The 20,094-nt window shown below is 46.8% G+C and overlaps 1 long non-coding RNA gene across 10 annotated transcripts in view; it reads right to left on the bottom strand.

The window, feature by feature from the left end:
• LOC110127111 (uncharacterized) overlaps positions 1 to 20,029 on the bottom strand; it is a 37,297-nt gene extending 17,268 nt beyond the window's left edge. Inside the window, exons 1-4 of one of the 10 annotated variants that reach the window (XR_011492852.1) lie at positions 19,808 to 20,029; positions 18,103 to 18,868; positions 13,589 to 16,063; positions 3,354 to 3,434 (exon numbers count right to left, since the gene is read on the bottom strand). This is a non-coding gene — a long non-coding RNA (uncharacterized lncRNA). Of the gene's footprint in view, positions 1 to 3,353; positions 3,435 to 8,400; positions 9,366 to 11,125; positions 16,064 to 18,102; positions 18,869 to 19,807 lie in introns of those variants that run through there. The other 9 variants (XR_011492853.1, XR_011492854.1, XR_011492857.1 and 6 more) reach the window with 9 other exon arrangements.
• Positions 20,030 to 20,094: the final 65 nt, after the last annotated feature.

Raw genomic sequence — 20,094 nt, 5'->3', positions numbered from 1 at the left:
ACCCTTACGGCAGAAAGCAAAGAAGAACTAAAGAGCCTCTTGATGTAAGTGAAAGAAAAAAGTGAAAAAGTTGGCTTAAAACTCAATATTCAGAGAACTAAGATCATGGCATCCAGTCCCGTCACTTCATGGCAAATAGATGGGGAGATAATGGAATCACCCACTCAGTGGACATGAATTTGAGCAAACTCTGGGACATAGTGAAGGACAGGGAAGCCTGGCGTGCTGCAGTCATGGAAGTTGGACATGACTGAGTGACTGAACAACCTCTTGTCCTTCCATTAATTAGCTTTCACTATCAATTCTGTGAAAAATACTGCTATTATCCCAGCATAATTATCAGCTCCCAAACCAGGGAAACATTCTAGAATGAGGAGCAGGGAGAAAGAAGCGGGGGAAAGAAATGGCAGGGTTTCATAATAATGAGGGAGATTTCCCTGGTGGTCCAGTGGTTAAGACTCTGTGCTGCCAATGCAGGGTACATGGGTTCGACCCCTGGTTAGGGAACTAAGATCCCACACGCTCCCATGTGCCAAGTGGCCTGCCCAAAAATAAAGTGATGATATAGAATAATGAGGATCTATGGAGGCCACTACTTGGCTAGAAGTTTTACTTAGTGTCATGGGCTGAATGTGTGTGCATGCAAACTCAGTCGTGCCTGACTCTGTGACCTCATGAGTTATAGCCCGCCAGGTTTCTCTATCTATGGAATTTTCCAGGCAGGAATACTGGAGCAATATACTGCCATTTCTTGCTCCAGAGGATCTCCCCAACCCAGAGATCAATCCTTGTGTCTCCTGCACTGGCAGGGGGGTTCTTTACCAGCTGAGCTACCAGGAAAGCCCTATGGGCTGAATTTCCACCCCACCCCCACCCCCAACATTCATATGTCAAAACCCTAAGCCCCATGCCCTCTGAATGTGACTGTGTTTGGAGACAGAGCCTTTAAAGATGTGATGAAGTTAAAATGAAGTCAGGCCTCCAGAATGAGCCTTAATCCAATCTGACCTGTGTAAAGAAGGTGGAATTTGAACACAGAGAGACTGCAGTGGTGCCCAAGCAGAGAGGAGAAAGCATGTTGGGGCAGGGAGAGAGGGCAACCACCTGCAAGCCAAGGAGAGCAGTATCAGAAGAAATGAACCCTGCTGATGCCTTGAGTCAGACGTCCAGCAAATACCATCCCCATTATTCAGATGACACAGAGGATAAAACCAAGGCTCATCAAAGCCCAGTGACTTCACACACCGACTAAAGGCCAGGAGCAAATTCCAGCGCCCAAAGCCTAAGCCTGTCTTTCCTCTACATTGCCTGGCCTCAGCCCGAGGAAGGTCAAGGGCCACACAGGGACGTCTCTGCACCTCACAGAGCTGCTCCTGGGACCCCTGGGGAGACCCCTCACCCCAGAAGCCACTGAAGCACCTTCAGTGCAGGGACCACTACAAGAGCCAGAGACTCCAGGGGGGCCACCCCCATTACCCACCTGTTCACAATAGGTGCCCAGAGATGTCCCTTGTGGTCCAGTGGCTAAGACTCTGTGGTTCCAATGCAGGGGGCCCAGGTTCAAGACCTGATCAGGGAACTAGATCCCCCTTCAAACTAAGAGTTCACGTGCCACAACTAAAGATCCTGCATGCCCCCAACTAAGACCCCGCACAGCCAAGTAAATTTTTTAATTAGTCAATCAGTTTAAAAGGGGGGGACCAGCTGGGAAGAGACCAAAGGCAGCTTACAGATAGTTCATTCCTGCCCAGCTGTCTCCCCGGCTCCTAGCAAATTGTTTCTCTTAGCCCCACACTCCAACCTGAAGCCAGGGGCTTGGGGAAGCAGCCATCAGCACATTATCAGCTTGGCATTTGCTAACTCTGGCCCTGGAAACACCAGCGTGACGATGAGCCCCCTCAGGCGATGCCTGCATCACCTTTGTCGGCACCTGCAACAAGTGGTGATGTCAGTCCTGTGGGTCCCGGAGGGGCGGGCGTCACAGGCGGTGGGTCCAGGTCTGTGGTGCTTATGGAACTCAGGCTCCAATCAGCTCCAGTCCAGATGAGCTCACATCCGTGCTATTTCTCCTCACCCTCCTCTACTCCCCACTAATGGGTTCAGCCATATCATCTCTGAAGATCATTAAAGACCAGCATTTTGGATTCCATTTGCTGGATTTCATCTCTAGCCTGGAGTGAGTGTACAGCTCACATAATCACTGGGGTTCTCCGGAGAATAAACCAAGAGGTGTACATATGAACAGAGAGGGAGAGAGGAGGGGAGATTTATTCTAGGAACTGGCTCTCGTGGTAACAGAGGTCAGGAAGTCTCATAGTCTGATGTCTGCAAGCTAGAGAACTAGGAAACCCTGTGGTGTAATTTAGCTCAGGTCCAAAGCCCTAAAACCAGGAGCCTGCAGACTATCCAGCACCGCCAAAAAAAATAATAAAAAAAAAATGTAAAAAGAACTAAAGAAACCTTCAGGACAATCTTGGGAGGAGTGTCTAGGACATGTTTCCTGAGCTGGGAGGGCTTCTGCCGCACCAGCACCTCCACTGTGCCGAGGGCCAAGAAGCCGTCTCCACCTCCCACTAGCTGCAGGGCTCCCCAGGGGTGCACCCCCACTCTCCCCAGGTGCACCCAGAACTGGGAGGCCAGGATGATCCCACAGTGGTCCTCCTCTGACTCCCTTATATCAGCCGAGCAAGGTTGGGATTTCCAAATGGAACCTCTCTGGAGAAATGAAATTAAAAAGAGAAAGAATACAACTGAACCCAGAATTCCAACCAATACAGGAAGGATCTTGAGTTAGGTCAGGCTGGGGCATGTGAGACCTTGTGGGATGAATGAATGTCAGCAAGGACCCCAACATCAGAGCAGGGGGGAGGCTGCTGTCCTGCCACTGAAAGGGAAGGAGAGACAGGTGCGAAAGAGGAGGGAGAGGTCGGGGTCGACATGAAGTCCAGCATGGTGGGGTCGGCAAAGAACATCTTCTGGAAGAAGAAACCCTATGTTCTGGGTGAGTTTCTGCAAAGCAGAGCCCTCCTTCACCTTGTGGCTTCTCCACCAGCCTCACTGTCTATTCCTAAACCTGCAGGTGGGTTTACTAAACTCACCAGGTTTAGTGGGAGCTTCAAAAATCAACAAGGGTGGCAGGACTTCCCTGGTTGTCCAATGGTTAGGACTCTGTTCAACTGCAGGGGGTGCAGGTTCAATCCCTGGTCGGGGAACTGAGATCCCACATGCCATACAGTATGGCCAAATAAATAAATAAATAAATAAAAATAATAACAGTCAAGAAATCAAACAATGGCAGAGCTTTATGTCTTCAGAAAGCAAGCACAACCTTTTCCCCCAGCATCCTCCTTTACCTGGGAATTTGTAACATCTAGGGACACCTTTAACATCCAAAGATCGTCACAGTGGAAGGTTTCCATCCATTTTACCTGCATCTAAAGGGAAAAGAAGCCCCGATTGAAAATCTAAAGTGCAAAAGAATGACCAAGTATAAAAGGGACAAGTTAACAGAGCACAATATTTTTGCCTTGATTAACTCACACTTGTCTCAGACACAAGGACCCTGGTTCTTCTTCCACCCTGGCTTTTTTTTTTTTTTTTTTCAATTTTAGCTGTGCTGGGTCTTCGTTGCAGAGCTCAGGCTTCTCTAGTTGTGCTATACAGGCTTAGTTGCCCCATGGCATATGAGATCTTCGTTCCCCAACCAGGGATCAAACCTTCGTCCCCTGCATTGGAAGGTGAATTCTTAACCACTGGACCTCCAGGAAAGTCCCTGTCCCTGGTGTTGAGCTGATGTGCTGGTTCACAGTGACAGCAGGCCCCAGGCTTAAGCTCAACCCGTCCTCCTGCCCTCGATTTCCTGACCGACATCTGGCCCAATGCTATCAGCAGACTGATGGCAGCCAGAACCCTGCCTCCCACAGGTTCTGCTCCCTCTGTTGGCAGGAGGCACCACGCTTTCATGGGTTCAGGAGCCCACTACCCCAGCCAGTCTTCCATGAATCTCCTGCTCCTGGACTGAAAGCCACTCCTGGCTGTGCTTATGCGTGCTTAGTTGCTCGGTCACGTCCAAGTCTTTTGCAACCCCATGAAGTGTAGCTCTCCGGGCTTTTCTGTTCATGGGATTTCCCAGGCAACAATACTGGAGTGGACTGTTGTTTCTGATAGGGTCCACATGGGGTCTCACTGATAAGATGGCTCGTTATGTTGACCTCGCAAACAGAGAATAAATCACAGTGATCCTTGAGACTGACCAAATTGTCCAAATGGGATCCTGTTATCTCACTGGTGCCTATCTTCTCAAAGCTGAGAGACCACCAGATTCCAGACCTCCAGCGAATCCCTTCAGAGAATTTTTCATTGGTGGGGTATAAGAAGGACTCCATCAGAAAAGGAGGACACTGATTCTCTTTAAGAGCCAGTCACCCTCTCTTTTCCCCCTAATAAGTTTCCCTTTTCTTGTCTTACTGCGGGGCTTGCTATCTTTGGCTCTGCACTCGCCTTGCACTCTGGTGCCGAAACCCTGGAGAGAAGATCACCGCACCTGGGTGGGCTCCTCTCCCGAGCCCGCCTCCTGTGGTCCCCTCCCTGGGACCCTGCGACGGGTCCCTGAGACGAGATCCAGGACAGGACTCTCCACTTGCCTTGCTGGACTGACATCCACACCCCGGCCCACTTTTCATCCATCAGTTACAAGGATGAGTGAAATCCCATTCCCTCGGACACTCTCTCTCTCTCGCTTCCCAAGTCCTAGCGCTGGCGGGAGGATCCCCACGGCCCTCGGCCTTGTACCCTGTCTGACTTTGAAATAGGGGGACGCCCATTTCAAAGCAGACTATTATTACTCTCTGAGAAAGTCCTGAGAACAGGGATGCCTTTTCTCTCGGACCTTTCTCCTCACTTTCTCTTGCCCATGTCTAACCATCCTGCTGCTGCTGCTAAGTCGCTTCAATCGTGTCTGACTCTGTGCTACCCCATAGATGGCAGCCCACCAGGCTCCCTCGTCCCTGGGATTCTCCAGGCAAGAACACTGGAATGGTTTGCAATTTCCTTCTCCAATGCATGAAGGTGAAAGTGAAGTCGCTCAGTCGTGTCCGACTCTGACCTCCCTATTCGGCCACAAAGGGAAATACTCTATCCCAGCCCTCAAAATCTACTCTTCTAGGATGCCTTCTCCAAAACCTGAAAGCTTCAGACTTCCAAGGGGAGATAAGACCAAAATGACTTATTTACTATTCTAACACTGTCTGGTCACAATACAGACTTGGTAACAGGTTCCAATGGCTTCCAATGGCCAGAAAACAGAACTCTTGATTATACTACTCTACAGGACCTCGATAACTTCTGCCACCACAGTGGCAAGGGGTTAGAAATCCCTTATGTTCAGGTTTTCTTTGCTCTTCGCTCTCTGTGAATCCTGTTCTACTTCTTAAATACTCTTAGCCCTCTCTGGGCCACATCCTCCTAATACAATGTCTCCTGATCCCTGTTGAGACTTTTCTTCTTCCTTCCATCCTTCCGACCACAGCCCACCCCCTATCGCTCCCAATCCCCTTGCAGCTGCTCCAGATCCAGTTCCACAACCTCCGCCTTACATGCCCTCCCCCTTCCCTCCCTCCTTCTCAAGAGCAGGCCTCCCCCGCCCCAGCTCCCAAACCCCTTCCCCAACCTGTGCCTGAGATAAGCTCTGAGACCTCAGCCCCATCCTCTACCCCGACCTCCCTAGATCCCCTCGCCGAGGGTCCTAAACAAGTTTAAAACAGGAAACTTCACCGCAGGGCCCCGCCCCTGCCCCTGCCCCTCTCCTCCCTTCAGGGGAAGTAACTGGAGCAGAAGGCATTGTTCGGGTTCATGTCCCATTCTCCCTCACCGATCTGTCTGAGGCCAAAAAGCATCTTGGCTCCTTCTCCTCAGACCTTGATAACTATCTAAAAGAATTCAAGTATCTTACCCAGTCTTACGATTTACATCATCCTCTCCAAGACTCTTCTCCCGGAAGAGAAGGAACGAGTGTGGCAAGCCGCTCAGGCGCCTGCTGCTGAGATGCTCAGGACGGAGGACACGAAGGCGTAGGGGCCACGGTTGTCCCCAAGAGACCCCAGCTGGGGTGATCAGGCAGGGAGGCCTGGACGAGCAGCTGGTAATCACATGGTTGCTTGCCTCATTGTGGGCCGTCAAAAGGCAGGGCATAAAGCCATCAACACGATAAGCTCCAGGAAATAACCCAAAGACCAGATGAAAACCCAGCACAATTTCTAGCCAGGTTAACGGAAGCCCTACAAAAATATACGAAATTAGACCCCACTTCAGCAGAGGGCACCATTGTTCTTAACACCCATTTTATCTCCCAGTCATCCCCAGATATCCAAAAGAAACTAAAAAAGGCAGAAGAAAGCCCTCAAACCCCTCAACGAGACCTTTTCAAGTTAGCCTTTAAGATTTTCAATAACTGGGACTAACAGGCAAAACTAGAGAAGGCCCAGTGAGATCAAGCCAAGTACCACTTTTATCCACTGCCCTACATGGCTCCAAGCCTCCATCAGCCAACAAAGAAAGGAAGCCGCCTGGGCCCTGCTTCCTTCCAAAGAAGGCCCCTGGGCTGCTCATGCCTAAACCAAGGCCCCTCCAGGTCCGCGTCCCAGCTGTGGCAGAAAGGGACATTGGAAGGTCGACTGCCCAAAACCCCCTCCAGGGATCCGGACACCCCCTCCTGGTCCCCAGCAGGAGTCCTCCGACCCAGCTCTGCCCAGCCTCCTCAGACTCGCCGCTGAAGACTGAAGGTGCCCAGGGCCCCAGGCCCCGACTCATCACCGCTACAGAGCCCAGGGTAACTCTTACAGTGCCAAGTAAGCCGACCTCCTTTCTCATTGACACGGGGGCCACTTGCTCTGCTATGCCTGCCTACTCCAGAAAAACCAAGGTCTCCCAGGTCTCTGTTATGGGGGTTGACGGTTTAATATCTACATCACAAATAACCGAACCTCTACCTTGCACACTTCAAGACACTCCATTTTCCCATTCTTTTCTCATACTCCCAAAATGCCCCACTCCTATTCTTGGGAGAGACCTTCTCTCAAAATTCAAAGCTTCTATTACTATCCCAAGACCACCCTCCAAATCTAGCCTGGTTATTGCTCCCTAACACCCACCACTTCTGACGTTCGTCTACAACAACAGGCTTCTTTCTGTTTTTCCAGACAAAACTCCATCAACAATTCTTACCCCCAACTAGGAACTATACCGCCACACCTCTGTAATCACACTTCACATCTCTCCTTCCCTTCAGGCCGATCTGTCTATCATGTCTCAGGAACTTTATTAGTTGGAGGCTAATTACTTTACATCATTACAGTAGTTTTTGTCATACATTGAAATGAATTAGCCATGGATTTACATGCATTCCCCATCCCGGTCCCCCCTCCCACCTCCCTCTCCACCCGATCCCTCTGGGTCTTCCCAGTGCACCAGGCCCGAGCACTTGTCTCATGCACCCAACCTGGGCTGGTGATCTGTTTCACCCTAGATAATATACATGTTTCAATGCTGTTCTCTTGAAACATCCCACCCTCGCCTTCTCCCAGAGTCCACAAGTCTGTTCTATACATCTGAGTCTCTTTTTCTGTTTTGCATATAGGGTTATCATTACCATCTTTCTAAATTCCATATATATGTGTTAGTATACTGTATTGGTCTTTATCTTTCTGGCTTACTTCACTCTGTATAATGGGCTCCAGTTTCATCCATCTCATTAGAACTGATTCAAATCAATTCTTTTTAATAGCTGAGTAATATTCCATGGTGTATATGTACCGCAGCTTCCTCATCCATTCATCTGCTGATGGGCATCTGGGTTGCTTCCATGTCCTGGCTATTATAAACAGTGCTGCGATGAACATTGGGGTGCACGTGTCTCTTTCAGATCTGGTTTCCTTGGTGTGTATGCCCAGAAGTGGGATTGCTGGGTCATATGGCAGTTCTATTTCCAGCTTTTTAAGAAATCTCCACACTGTTTTCCATAGTGGCTGTACTACTTTGCATTCCCACCAGCAGTGTAAGAGGGTTCCCTTTTCTCCACACCCTCTCCAGCATTTATTGCTTGTAGACTTTTGGATAGCAGCCATCCTGACTGGCGTGTAATGGTACCTCATTGTGGTTTTGATTTGCATTTCTCTGATAATGAGTGATGTTGAGCATCTTTTCATGTGTTTGTTAGCCATCTGTATGTCTTCCTTGGAGAAATGTCTGTTTAGTTCTTTGGCCCATTTTTTGATTGGGTCATTTATTTTTCTGGAGTTGAGCTGGAGGAGTTGCTTGTATATTTTTGAGATTAATCCTTTGTCTGTTGCTTCGTTTGCTATTATTTTCTCCCAATCTGAGGGCTGTCTTTTCACCTTGCTTATAGTTTCCTTTGTTGTGCAAAAGCTTTTAAGTTTCATTAGGTCCCATTTGTTTATTTTTGCTTTTATTTCTAAAATTCTAGGATGTGGGTCATAGAGGATCCTGCTGTGATTTATGTCGGAGAGTGTTTTGCCTATGTTCTCCTCTAGGAGTTTTATAGTTTCTGGTCTTACATTTAGATCTTTAATCCATTTTGAGTTTATTTTTGTGTATGGTGTTAGAAAGTGTTCTAGTTTCATTCTTTTACAGGTGGTTGACCAGTTTTCCCAGCACCACTTGTTAAAGAGGTTATCTTTTTTCCATTGTATATCCTTGCCTCTTTTGTTGAAGATAAGGTGACCATAGGTTCATGGATTTATCTCTGGGCTTTCTATTCTGTTCCATTGATCTATATTTCTGTCTTTGTGCCAGTACCATACTGTCTTGATGACTGTGGCTTTGTAGTAGAGTCTGAAGTCAGGCAGGTTGATTCCTCCAGTTCCATTCTTCTTTCTCAGGATTACTTTGGCTATTCGAGGTTTTTTGTATTTCCATACAAATTGTGAAATTATTTGTTCTAGTTCTGTGAAAAATACCGTTGGTAGTTTGATAGGGATTGCATTGAATCTATAGATTGCTTTGGGTAGTATAGCCATTTTGACAATATTGATTCTTCCAATCCATGACCACGGTATATTTCTCCATCTGTTTGTGTCCTCTTTGATTTCTTTCATCAGTGTTTTATAGTTTTCTATGTATAGGTCTTTTGTTTCTTTAGGTAGATATACTCCTAAGTATTTTATTCTTTTTGTTGCAATGGTGAATGGTATTCTTTCCTTGTCTTTCTGTTTTCTCATTGTTAGTGTATAGGAATGCAAGAGATTTCTGTGTGTTAATTTTATATCCTGCAACTTTACTGTATTCATTGATTAGCTCTAGTAATTTTCTAGTAGAGTCTTTAGGGTTTTCTATGTAGAGGATCATGTCATCTGCAAACAGAGAAAGTTTCACTTCTTCTTTTCCTATCTGGATTCCTTTTACTTCTTTTTCTGTCCTGATTGCTGTGGCCAAAACTTCCACAACTATGTTGAATAGTAGTGGTGAGAGTGGGCACCCTTGTCTTGTTCCTGATTTCAGGGGAAATGCTTTCAATTTTTCACCAATACTCCTCTTGTAGGGGCTACACTGGTGACCTCACTGTCAGTTTCAGAGACTACTAACAAGTTCCCAGAAAGACTTCTATTTGCTTTTGATTTCAGCTGTTGCCTTCTTACTCCTGGAATATTTTTCTCATGTGGAACCACTACTTATTTATGTCTTCCCACTAACTGGGCAGGAACATGTGCCCTGGTATATCTGCTCCCAGATATTTATATTGCTCCTAACAGTCAGACCCTTCCTATCCACTAACTCATAACTGACCCAGATGGGCAATTCAATTCATCCCTCTATTAATCAGTTAGGAAGAGCTGCTGGGATTGGGACAAGGACCACAGGACTCACAACCTCTTTAAATTACTATAAAAGCCTTTCTAAAGACCTCAATGACAGTCTAGAAGAAATAGCTAATAGCCTTATCACTATCCTAAACCAGCTAGATTCCCTGGCAGCCGTGGTCCTCCAAAACTGAAGAGGATTAGACCTCCTCACAGCAGAAAAAGGAGGCCTATGCCTAGTTTTGGAGGAAGCCTGCTGTTTCTATGCCAATAAATCAGGCGTTCCAGAGGAAGCAGCAAGAAATCTGACAAACAGGGCCTCAAGAATACCCCACAACCTCGGTAATTCATGGGAAAACTGGTTAAGCAATTGGAATTCGATGCCCTGGGTCCTATCTTTTCTAGGCCCTCTCCTTCTACCTACCCTTATTCTAACTTTCAGTCCATGTTTAATGTGTCTTTTTTCAAAATTTCTTCAGGATCGCTTACAACCCTTCACCAACTGAACTATCCACAAGCTACTTCTAACTCACTCAGATTATCAAAAACTTTGACCCCACACAAACCCCCTTGACCCACATTCCAGTCTTTTCTTATCTCACCCCCATGATACCCCTGTTCCGCAGGAAGCAGTTACAGAAGATTGACCTTCAGCCTTTATCCTAAATCAAAAAGGCTGGAATGATAGGGTCCACATGGGGTCTCACTGATAAGATGGCTCATTATGTCGACCTTGCAAATAAAGAATAAATCACAGTGATCCTTGAGACTGACCAAATTGCCCAAATGGCATCCTGTTATCTCACTGGTGCCTATCTTCTCAAAGCTGCGAGACCACCAGATTTCAGACCTTCGGCTACGTGACCATCCCTTCAGAGAATCTTTCATTGGTGGGCTATAAAAAGGACTCCGTCAGAAATGGAGGGTGCCGGTCCTCTTTAAGAGCCAGTCACCCTCTCTTTTCCCTCTAATAAATTTCCCTTTTCTTGTCTGACTGCGCAGCTCGCTCTCTTTTTCTCTGCACTTGACTTACAGTTTCCTTCTCCAAGGGATCTTCCTGACCCAGGGATGGAATCCCATCTCCTGTGTCTCTTGCATTGCAAGTGGGTTCTTTACCCACTAAGCCATCAAGGAAGACTTGCTCCTGGCTGAATGGAAGGCAGAAAACTGAGAGGGGACTTGGGCTATATATCCTGCCCCCAACAAATGTTCAAGCCCTTCTCAGCTCTTGTTGCAAATTCACAAAATTTGCAAAATCCTCCCTGATGACTGATCACTATTTCCCTTCACACACACACACACAAATTAGATGATTAACAATCAAAAGATACTTTATTCATCCAGTCACACACACATATGCCAATTAGAGGAGGTTTTCTCACCTACACAGAAGCCAAGATAAACAGAAGTTGGAGAGCTCACACAGGTCAACATCTGGAGGAAACAAAGGACTATTTCTCGCCGTGGATTTCTAGTATCTGAAGACATTCTCAAGCAAAAGAATAATTCATGAGAAATTAAAGATCTTCATGGGGACTTCCCTGGTGGTCTAGTGGCTAAGATGCCATGCTCCCAATGCAGAGAGCTTGAGTTTGATCCCTGGTCAGGGAACTAGATCCCACATGTCATAACTGAAGATCCTGCATGCCACAACTAAGACCTGGTGCAGCCAAATGAACAAAATATTTTTTTTTTTTAAAGATCTTCTTGGAAGATTAGCTGATTTTTGAAAAGTACTTATTGGGCATCTACAGCAAGCAAGCCTTCTGTAATCCATAGAAAAATTAGACCATCCTCCATGGTGATCTCACTGGTCTCTAACACCAGCCAGGGCAATGACTCTGCATTTATATGGGAACAGTTTACTCTTTACTTCCTCTTAGCAAAAACAATCTCATACTCAGAAACGATTTCTGCTGGCGTATGGAAATAAAACTCTTCTCCCATTTGACCCAAATGATGGAGAACCCTAAACTTGGGTACTTCCCTGTGGTCACTCTTCTTGATGACTGCACTGACTATATGTTCCATATTGACTGCTGACGGCATGGTGTTGCTTTTTCACAGAGAGTGAAGTCAACTGATTTATCTCTAGGGGAAACTTAGTACCGAGGACAGAAACAGTCTGACGCAGTCCAGGAGACCCCCAAGTATGGGACCCCAAGCAGACTCGTCACTTCTAACTTAGACCTCTCTGTGAGCTTCTCAGCAGCCTTGGAGTGAGTCCAGGGGGCACACTGTACTAAAGGTGGTGCCGGTGACCTCAGAAAAAGAGACAGGAAACGCGTGGGCTGAGTCAGGAGGCTTAACTGCTTAAGTGCATGTGACTTTGGCAAATCGCCCAGCCTCTCCTTGGCTTTCTCATCTGGAAAAAGACTACTTCACAGGGTTGCTAAAAGGCCCCCAGTGGAAGAGTTTTGAGGGTGAGGATGTGCTGTGAACCGTAAGGAGTTGTCTGAGTACAAACACACGTGCGTTGTCAGCACTTTTGAATTCGATCATGTTTCTGGTGCTGGGTGCTTAGTGTCTTCCATGTACTAACTCCTGCCGTGGACTGAATCGTGTCACCCCAGATCTCACAAGCTGAAGCTCTAACCCCCAGTGGGATGGTATGTGGGATGGGATCCTTGGGAAGTAGTCCGGTTTAGATGAGGTCATGATGATGCCTTTATCATAAAAGAAACCAGGAGGCTTCCCTGCTGGTGCAGCGGATAAGAATTCACCTGCCAATGCAGGGTTCAACCCCTGGTCCAGGAAGATTTCACACGCCATGGAGCAACTAAGCCCAAGCACCTCAACTACGGAGCCCGAGGTCTAGAGCCTGTGGGTCGCAACTACTGAAGATTGTGTACCTAGAGCCTGTGATCCGCAACAAGAGAAGCCACAGCAATGAGAAGCCCGAGGACTGCAATGAAGAGAAGCCCCCCTCTCCACAACTAGAGAAAGCCCACACAAAACAGTTAAGACGAGCACAGCCAAATATAAAATACATTAATTTTTTAAAAATTTTTTAAAGAAGAGAAGCCAGAGAGCTTGCTTCCCCTCTCTCCACCTACCTGTGTGGAGGAGAGACCACAAGAGGACACAGAAAGAAGGGGCATATGCAACCCTGGTGGCTCAGCTGGTAAAGAAGCTGCCTGCAATGCCAGAGACCCCGGTTCGATTCCTGGGTCGGGAAGATCCCCTGGAGAAGGGATAGGCTGCCCACTCCAGTGTTCTTGGGCTTCCCTTGTAGCTCAGCTAGTAAAGAATCCGCCTGCAATGCAGGAGACCTGGGTTCTATCCCTGGGTTGGGAAGATCCCCTGAAGAAGGATAAGGCAACCCACTCCAGTATTCTGGCCTGGAGAATTCCATGGACAGTCCATGGAGTTGCAAAGAGTCAGACACGACTGAGCGACTTTCACTTCACTATTTGCAACCCAAGGAGAGCACTTCACCAGATGTCAGCCCCGCAGGCACCTTGAGTTTAGACTTCCAGCCTCCAGAACAGGGAGAAATAAAGTCATTTTATTTAAGCCTCCCTATCTATGGTATTGGGCTTTGCTGGTGGCTCAGTGGTAAACAATGCACCTGCCAGTGCAGGAGATGCCAGAGATGAGGGTTCCATCCCAGGGTTGGGAAGATCCCCTGAAGGATGAATAGCAACCCACCCCAATATTCTTGCCTGGAAAATCCTATGGACAGAGGAACCTGGCAGGCTACAGTCCATGGGGTCGCAAGGAGTCAGACACACTTAGCAACTAAACACACATATATAAATAAAATGTATTAATACCTACAATGATGAAGTGTACAAATGTGAAGTGTATATTCTTCAAGTGTTGAGAAGGCAGGTCGTAAGTAGATACATTAGGGGCTCCTGGAGAAAGAGAAACAGGAATGGCCTTTCTGACATAAGAGAACCCATTTTGGTCTAAGTCATTTTGTGATCTAAGCCTGGCCACAATGCTTGCTTTTGAACAGGTCTCAATAATTACTTCTAAGGGCAAAAAAGGAATCCAGGAACAGAGAAATGGCAGTCAAACAACAGTGCAAGGTAAAGCAGAGTCCTAGTTCCTCCTCAAAGGACACATAACAATACAATGTGTTAACTATAATCAGTAAGTATACATAGTGATATAGTATATGAATAATAAGCAATGCACAATAATAAATCTTTGAGTTCTACAGGAACTAAGGCCTCCACTAAGTAGGGGTGGAATGGTAATGTTGATCCTCCTCCTGACTTCAATCTGCTAAGACCTGGACTCTGTCAGCTTTGCTCTGATTCTACACTAATTTACCTGGGCTCAAGCCCCTTCATTAATATGCATGTACCAGTTTTGCTGCTCTGGGAGACACCACTTTGGGAAAGATCCCTTGTGTTCACCTTTGACTCAAGTAATAACACATCCTTCTCTTGATCTTTGGCTTGGTTGTATCTATTGGCTCAACATCCATCAGGAGGCGAACCTAGTTTTCATGTAACAAGATCTCTGTGCAGGAGACTATCGTCAACACTTCCCATCAGTCAGGGCCCTCTGGGAAGCTCAAAAGATTCTGGTTCGTGGTAGAATCCAGTGCTTCTGCACTGTAGGTTTGGATGAATTGGAAACAGGGCCTAAGTGGGGAAAAGAAATCCTCCTTCAAACCCTTCCTTCTACTTGCTAGAGGTTTCAGGAGATTAACCTTTCAGGCTCACAAAAGCCCTAGAGGAAGAACTTATCTGTGCTGTCAGCCTCCCAGGAAAGGGACCTCTGGAGCTAAGGATGCTGGTTGCAACACAAATTCCAATTACAGTTCTGCTTGGCTTAAATAATATGGGCTTTTTGACCCAGTGGGAGCTAATTTGCCCATTGGGAGCACCCAGATTTATTTGAGGGGTTGCATGGGGTTTGGGATGTAAATCCTAAGGGAATGAATGGAGCCCCACTCACCTAGTCCTCACAATTATATGCAGTAAATACAACCATCTTACTCGCCAAAGAGGAACCTGAAGAACAGAGGGTTTGAGTCAGTTAATCAAGTAAAACAATAAGGAAGAAGCTTTGTATTCTGTTATATTACAAGTTAATCACTAAAGGGATGTTGCCTATAAGCTTAAATTATAATAGCACTTCTCTGGAACCCTTCCTCCCAGGTAATGAGCATTAAGCTAAAAATAACTTTCTTTAGCTCCCAGGACACATCTTGACCAGACCCACCAGTGAACTGCTGCAGGAAGAAATTTAACACATTTAACGCATCCTCTCGGGAGGCCCTCCAGAACCAGGGCTTTACCATCTCCCCTTTTAGTATAAAAGAAACCTGATTTCCAACTCGCAGAGGATGGGTCTTTGGGACTCTAATCCACCATCTTCGGGGCCTGCAGGTTTTCTGGATAAAATTCCTATTTCTTGCCCCAATAACTCAGCTCTTGACTTGTTGAATTATTGGCTTGTTGTGCAAGTAGAACGAGCTTGGACTCGGCTGCACGTGACAGGCTCCACACTCTATCTCCTCCCAGTCAGAAACACTGACGCAGGGGCGCCATGATCACAGGCTCAGAGCGGCCATGCTGAGTGCTCTCCCACCCAGATGGGAGACCCTCACGCCAAGACAACTTTCTCAACAAGCCAACCTGAGCATCAACCATACCCACTCTGTGTCAAGTTGCCGCCTCTGAGACAAATGCCGAAGCTCTTGGATCTGAGAAAAGACAGAAACTTCCAAGCAGTCTGGGGAGGGATGAGAGCCTGAAGTAGAAGAGCTGTTCTGCAAAAGGACACTTGACAAACTTCAGAGCTACAGCAGACTGATAGGAATTGTCTGTGGCTTGGGCTACTTCTCCAGGTGGTCTATTTGCATTTTAACTGCAATCTCCTGAAGACAAAATGCCTTAAGCAGAAAAAAGCCACTCTTCCTTTCTAAAACCCCACCACAGATGTGAGTTACGGTGCCTCCTATTGCCTGAGGAAGGAGGAGGGACCAGGGCTTCAGGGTCACACTACTGTTGTCCTGTTAAAACTGCTGCTCGGCCCTTAATAAGCCAGGGTAACATAGGATGTATCAGGACTTCTCTGAGTTCCTTCTTTTTTTTTTTTTTTTCTGAGTTCCTTCTTCATGGAAGAAACTCTTCTGTATCACAAGGCTGTTGAGAATTTTCTTTAAAAGGTGTGTATTACATAATGGGTGATCCAGGGGTTTCTCTGGTGGCCCAGTGGTTAGGTCTCACCTTCCAATGCAGCAGTGTGGATTCCACCCCTGGTTGGGGAGTTAAGGTCCCACATGCCTGGAAGACAAAAAGCCAATATGTGTATATATATTTTTTAAAAAGCAATATTGTAACAATTTCGACAAAGACTTAATTTTTTTTAAATAGATGATTGATCATCCATTTTTTCGTTCCCCTTCCAACCTGAAAAAGGTGAAAGCTAGTTGCACAGTCGTGTCCAACTCTGCAATACCATGAATAATAGCCCTCCAGGCTCCCCTGTCCGTGGAATTCTCCAGGCAAGAATTCTTCAGGCAAGAGTGGGTTGCCATTCCCTTCTCCAGTCAGCTACTAAAGAACCCAGTAAATATCAACAGAACATCCATTAAAAATCTCTCCACCACCAGCCTAACCTTCTGGATTTAGAAGCTGGCAGAAAGACATCCGAGAAAAACAAAATTTACTACTGTTTACAAATAAAGGGGGGAAGATCAGGCATTTCTTTAGAAATGGGACTTTTTTTAAAGGATAGCCAAAAAAAGTAGGGGCAAAAAGGATTGGTCTTTTGCAGTACTTCCCTAATCAACCCTCTTTAAAATTTTTTTTGTAATAGGTTTATTGAGATATAACTGACATACCATAATATTTATCCATGTTAAGTGAACAATTTTTTTTTTTTCCCCTATGTGTAAAAGATACATAGAAATGTATCTTGGGGCTTCCCTGGTGGCTCAGCTGGTAAAGAATCTGCCCACAATACATGAGACCTGGGTTCTATCCCTGGGTTGGGAAGATCCCCTGGAGAAGAGAAAGGCTACCCACTCCAGTATTCTGGCCTGGAGAAGTCCATGGACTGTATAGTCCATGGGGTGGCAAAGAGTCTGACATGACTGAGCGACTTTCACTTTCTCAAGATACATTCCTGGAGAATCCCCATGGACAGAGCATCCTGGTGGGCTACAGGGGTCGCAAAGAATCAGACAGCACTGAGCAACTGTGTACAGCACAGCACACTATATATCCATCACCAGAGTCAATTTTATAGCACTTTTGTAACTCAAGAAATCTCATACTTTTTTTTAAAGATTTTTTTTTGGTGTGGACCATGTTTAAAGTCTTTATTGAATTTGTTACAATATTGCTTCTGTTTCATGTTTCAGTCTTTTGGCCTCCAAGCTTCTGGGCTCTTAGCTCCCACACCCCCTACATTGGAAGGTGAGGTCTTAACTCTTTGACCTCCAGGGAAGTCTTTTCCATATCTTTCGGCTACCACCTCCCAAATCTTCCATCTCCCTGTCTGTGCCCCCAAGCTAAGGCACTCACTAATCAACTTTCTATCTCTACAGACTTGCCTGTTCTGGACACTTCATGTAAGCGGGATCATGCAACATGTAGTACTCCTCACTGGCTTCTTTCACTTATCATAAATGTTTTCAAGATTTTTTCCATGCTGTAACATGCACTGGTATTTCATTCCTTTTTATAAACGAGTAACATGTACCAGTATTTTGTTCCTTTTTATAAACGAGTAACAGTTCATTGTATGGGCACATGGCCTATTGTGTATCAATCTGCCGCACTGGCTTTATGGACACTGGGTCATTCTATTTTTCGGTTATTGTGAATAATGCTTCAATGAACATCTGAATCTGAGCTTTTGTGAGGACATGTTTACATCTCTTCTGGTGTGACCCTAGCCTCTTTTCCAGAAACTCAGAAGTCAAATAGCTTCTGCACATACAGGCCAAGGCCCTCTCTAAGTTCTGAGGGCTCTACCCTGGACCCAGACCTGGCAAGTTAAGCCAAAATTCTCCTAATCCTTCTATTATTCATTCATTTACGAATTCACTCACTGAACACATGTATATCCTCTGTTACATGAGCTATGATGTATTACACAAGCACACTGCTATGTGCACAGGATGGTGAGGGAACAACACAGGCTAACTCCTTGTCCTCATGGAGCTTAACAGCCAGTGAGAGCAAAGAGCAAAGTAAAATAAATTCTGTGGTGTATTTCTCCAAGAAGCACTCTTGGATCTCCCAGGAAGGGTTCAAGTCTACTCTTGCAGCACTTGTTTATTTTTCTTTTGTTCTATTTCAAAAGGAATTTCTACCTCTTAATGAGAGAGATGTATCACCATCATGTGCGTGTCCTCCCTATTCATGCCTCCTCTTACGAGCACTTCTATGGAATTCAAGAAGGACTGATGTCATACGAATGTGATTTGGCAAAACACTGACTTGCAGTCTGGAGCCCAAGGCTGGAGCTTCCTCACCCCCCCTGTTGCCACTAAGTTCCTTGGATACTCCACGCACTTGCGGGTGTACCAACCATGGGTTCATTTCCGTTCAATCGCTCAGTCGTGTCTCTTTGCGACTCCATGAACCGCAGCATGCCAGGCCTCCCTGTCCATCACCAACTCCCGGAGTCTACCCAAACCCATGTCCATTGAGTCAGTGATGCCATCCAGCCATCTCATCCTCTGTTGTCCCCTTCTCCTCCTGCCCTCAATCTTTCCCAGCATCAGGGTCTTTTCAAATGAGTCAGTTCTTTACATCAGGTGGCCAAAGTATTGGAGTTTCAACTTCAACTTCAGTCCTTCCAATGAACACCCAGGACTGATCTCCTTTAGGATGGACTGGATCTCCTTGCAGTCCAAGAGTCTCTCAAGAGTCTTCTCCAACACCACAGTTCAAAAGCATCAATTCTTCGGCGCTCAGCTTTCTTTATAGTCCAACTCTCACATCCATAGATGAGTCTTTTCTCCTTCCCCTCTTATCCTTAACTGGGACCAAACAGATGAGAGCACATGTGTCCACAAAGCTGTCTGAAGGTCCCTGGAAGGCACAGGGACAGTGTCACAGCTTATGGCCAGGCATCTGCAAGACACAGCAGCCAGTCAAGGCCTCTTGGATTTGGTCAGACCTATAGCTCTCTTACTAAAGGAGCAGGAGGATAAAATGTCAGACTTTCCCGGAGTCCCTTGAACAAAACTGGGATGATACCAACCTGGCAAGGTTGTCATCCGCATTAGAAACATCTGTGGATTCATGGAGCAGGGTGGGACTTGACCCCTCCCCTCAAACGTCTCCATCAGCCTCTGCACGCACCCCCATCCGGAAGTAAACTCCAAATATAACATTGTGCTTGCTATGTACATCTTCTTCGGGACAGGCCACCTGGCACCCCTTTTTCAAAACAGATTTTTGCCTGTCATGCCTTTATAGAAATTCTGATGCAGCTCTTAAAATTAGTACTCGGTGGTAATAACTCAGGCTTCCCTGGTAAAGAATCCATCTGCAGTGCAGGAGACCCCAGCTGGATTCCTGAGTAAGATCCCCTGGAGAAGGGATATGCTACCCACTCCAGTATTCTTGGGCTTCTCTGGGGGCTCAGGCGGTAAACAAGAATCCACCTGTAATGTGAGACACCTGGGTTCGATCCCTGGGTTGGAAAGATCCCCTGGAGGAGGGCGTGGCAACCCACACCAGTGTTCTTGTTGGGCTTCCCTGAAGGCTCAGATGGTGAAGAACCCCAATGCGGGGCACATGGGTGTGATCCCAGGGTTGGGAAGATCCCCTGGAGAAGGGAACCAGCTACCCACTCCGATACTCTTGCCTGTAGAATTCCATGGACAGAGGACTACTTTAAAAAAAAATTCTTACATATCTGATAGGGACATTCTATTAAAACTAACAGCCTTTTAAGGCTCTTCTGGGAAGCCTGATGTTTCGATGCCCCCATCTCTGGCAGTGGTTTCTAGATCAATGAAATAAGGAAAACTATCCTCTCCCAAGTAGGGATCGAGGCTTTGATACCTGCGTCCCGTCCAGGGCGGCCCCGGGGAATTTCGCGAGGCGAGGTGAGGCCCTGAGGGCCGCCTGCAGCCCCCTTCTTCTCTGCAAGGGTCCCAGTGCGCCGGGGATAGGCAGGGGGTACTCAGAAACCCTGCTCCCGGGCCCTGCGATGAGCCGGTGCCTGCAGGGCGCCGGATCAAAGCAGAACCCCTGCGAAGCTGGGTGCTGGAGGCCACGTGACGCTCCAGGGCTGGGGGTGGGGGGGAGCGCGGGTGGTCACGTGGTGAGTCAGCCGGTCACGGGGCGGG

The sequence above is a fragment of the Odocoileus virginianus genome, chromosome 18 (assembly GCF_023699985.2).
Source record: "Odocoileus virginianus isolate 20LAN1187 ecotype Illinois chromosome 18, Ovbor_1.2, whole genome shotgun sequence".
NCBI lineage: Eukaryota > Metazoa > Chordata > Mammalia > Artiodactyla > Cervidae > Odocoileus > Odocoileus virginianus.
The sequence above is the reverse complement of the archived record's forward strand: the minus strand, read 5'-3'. Positions and strand labels throughout refer to the sequence as shown.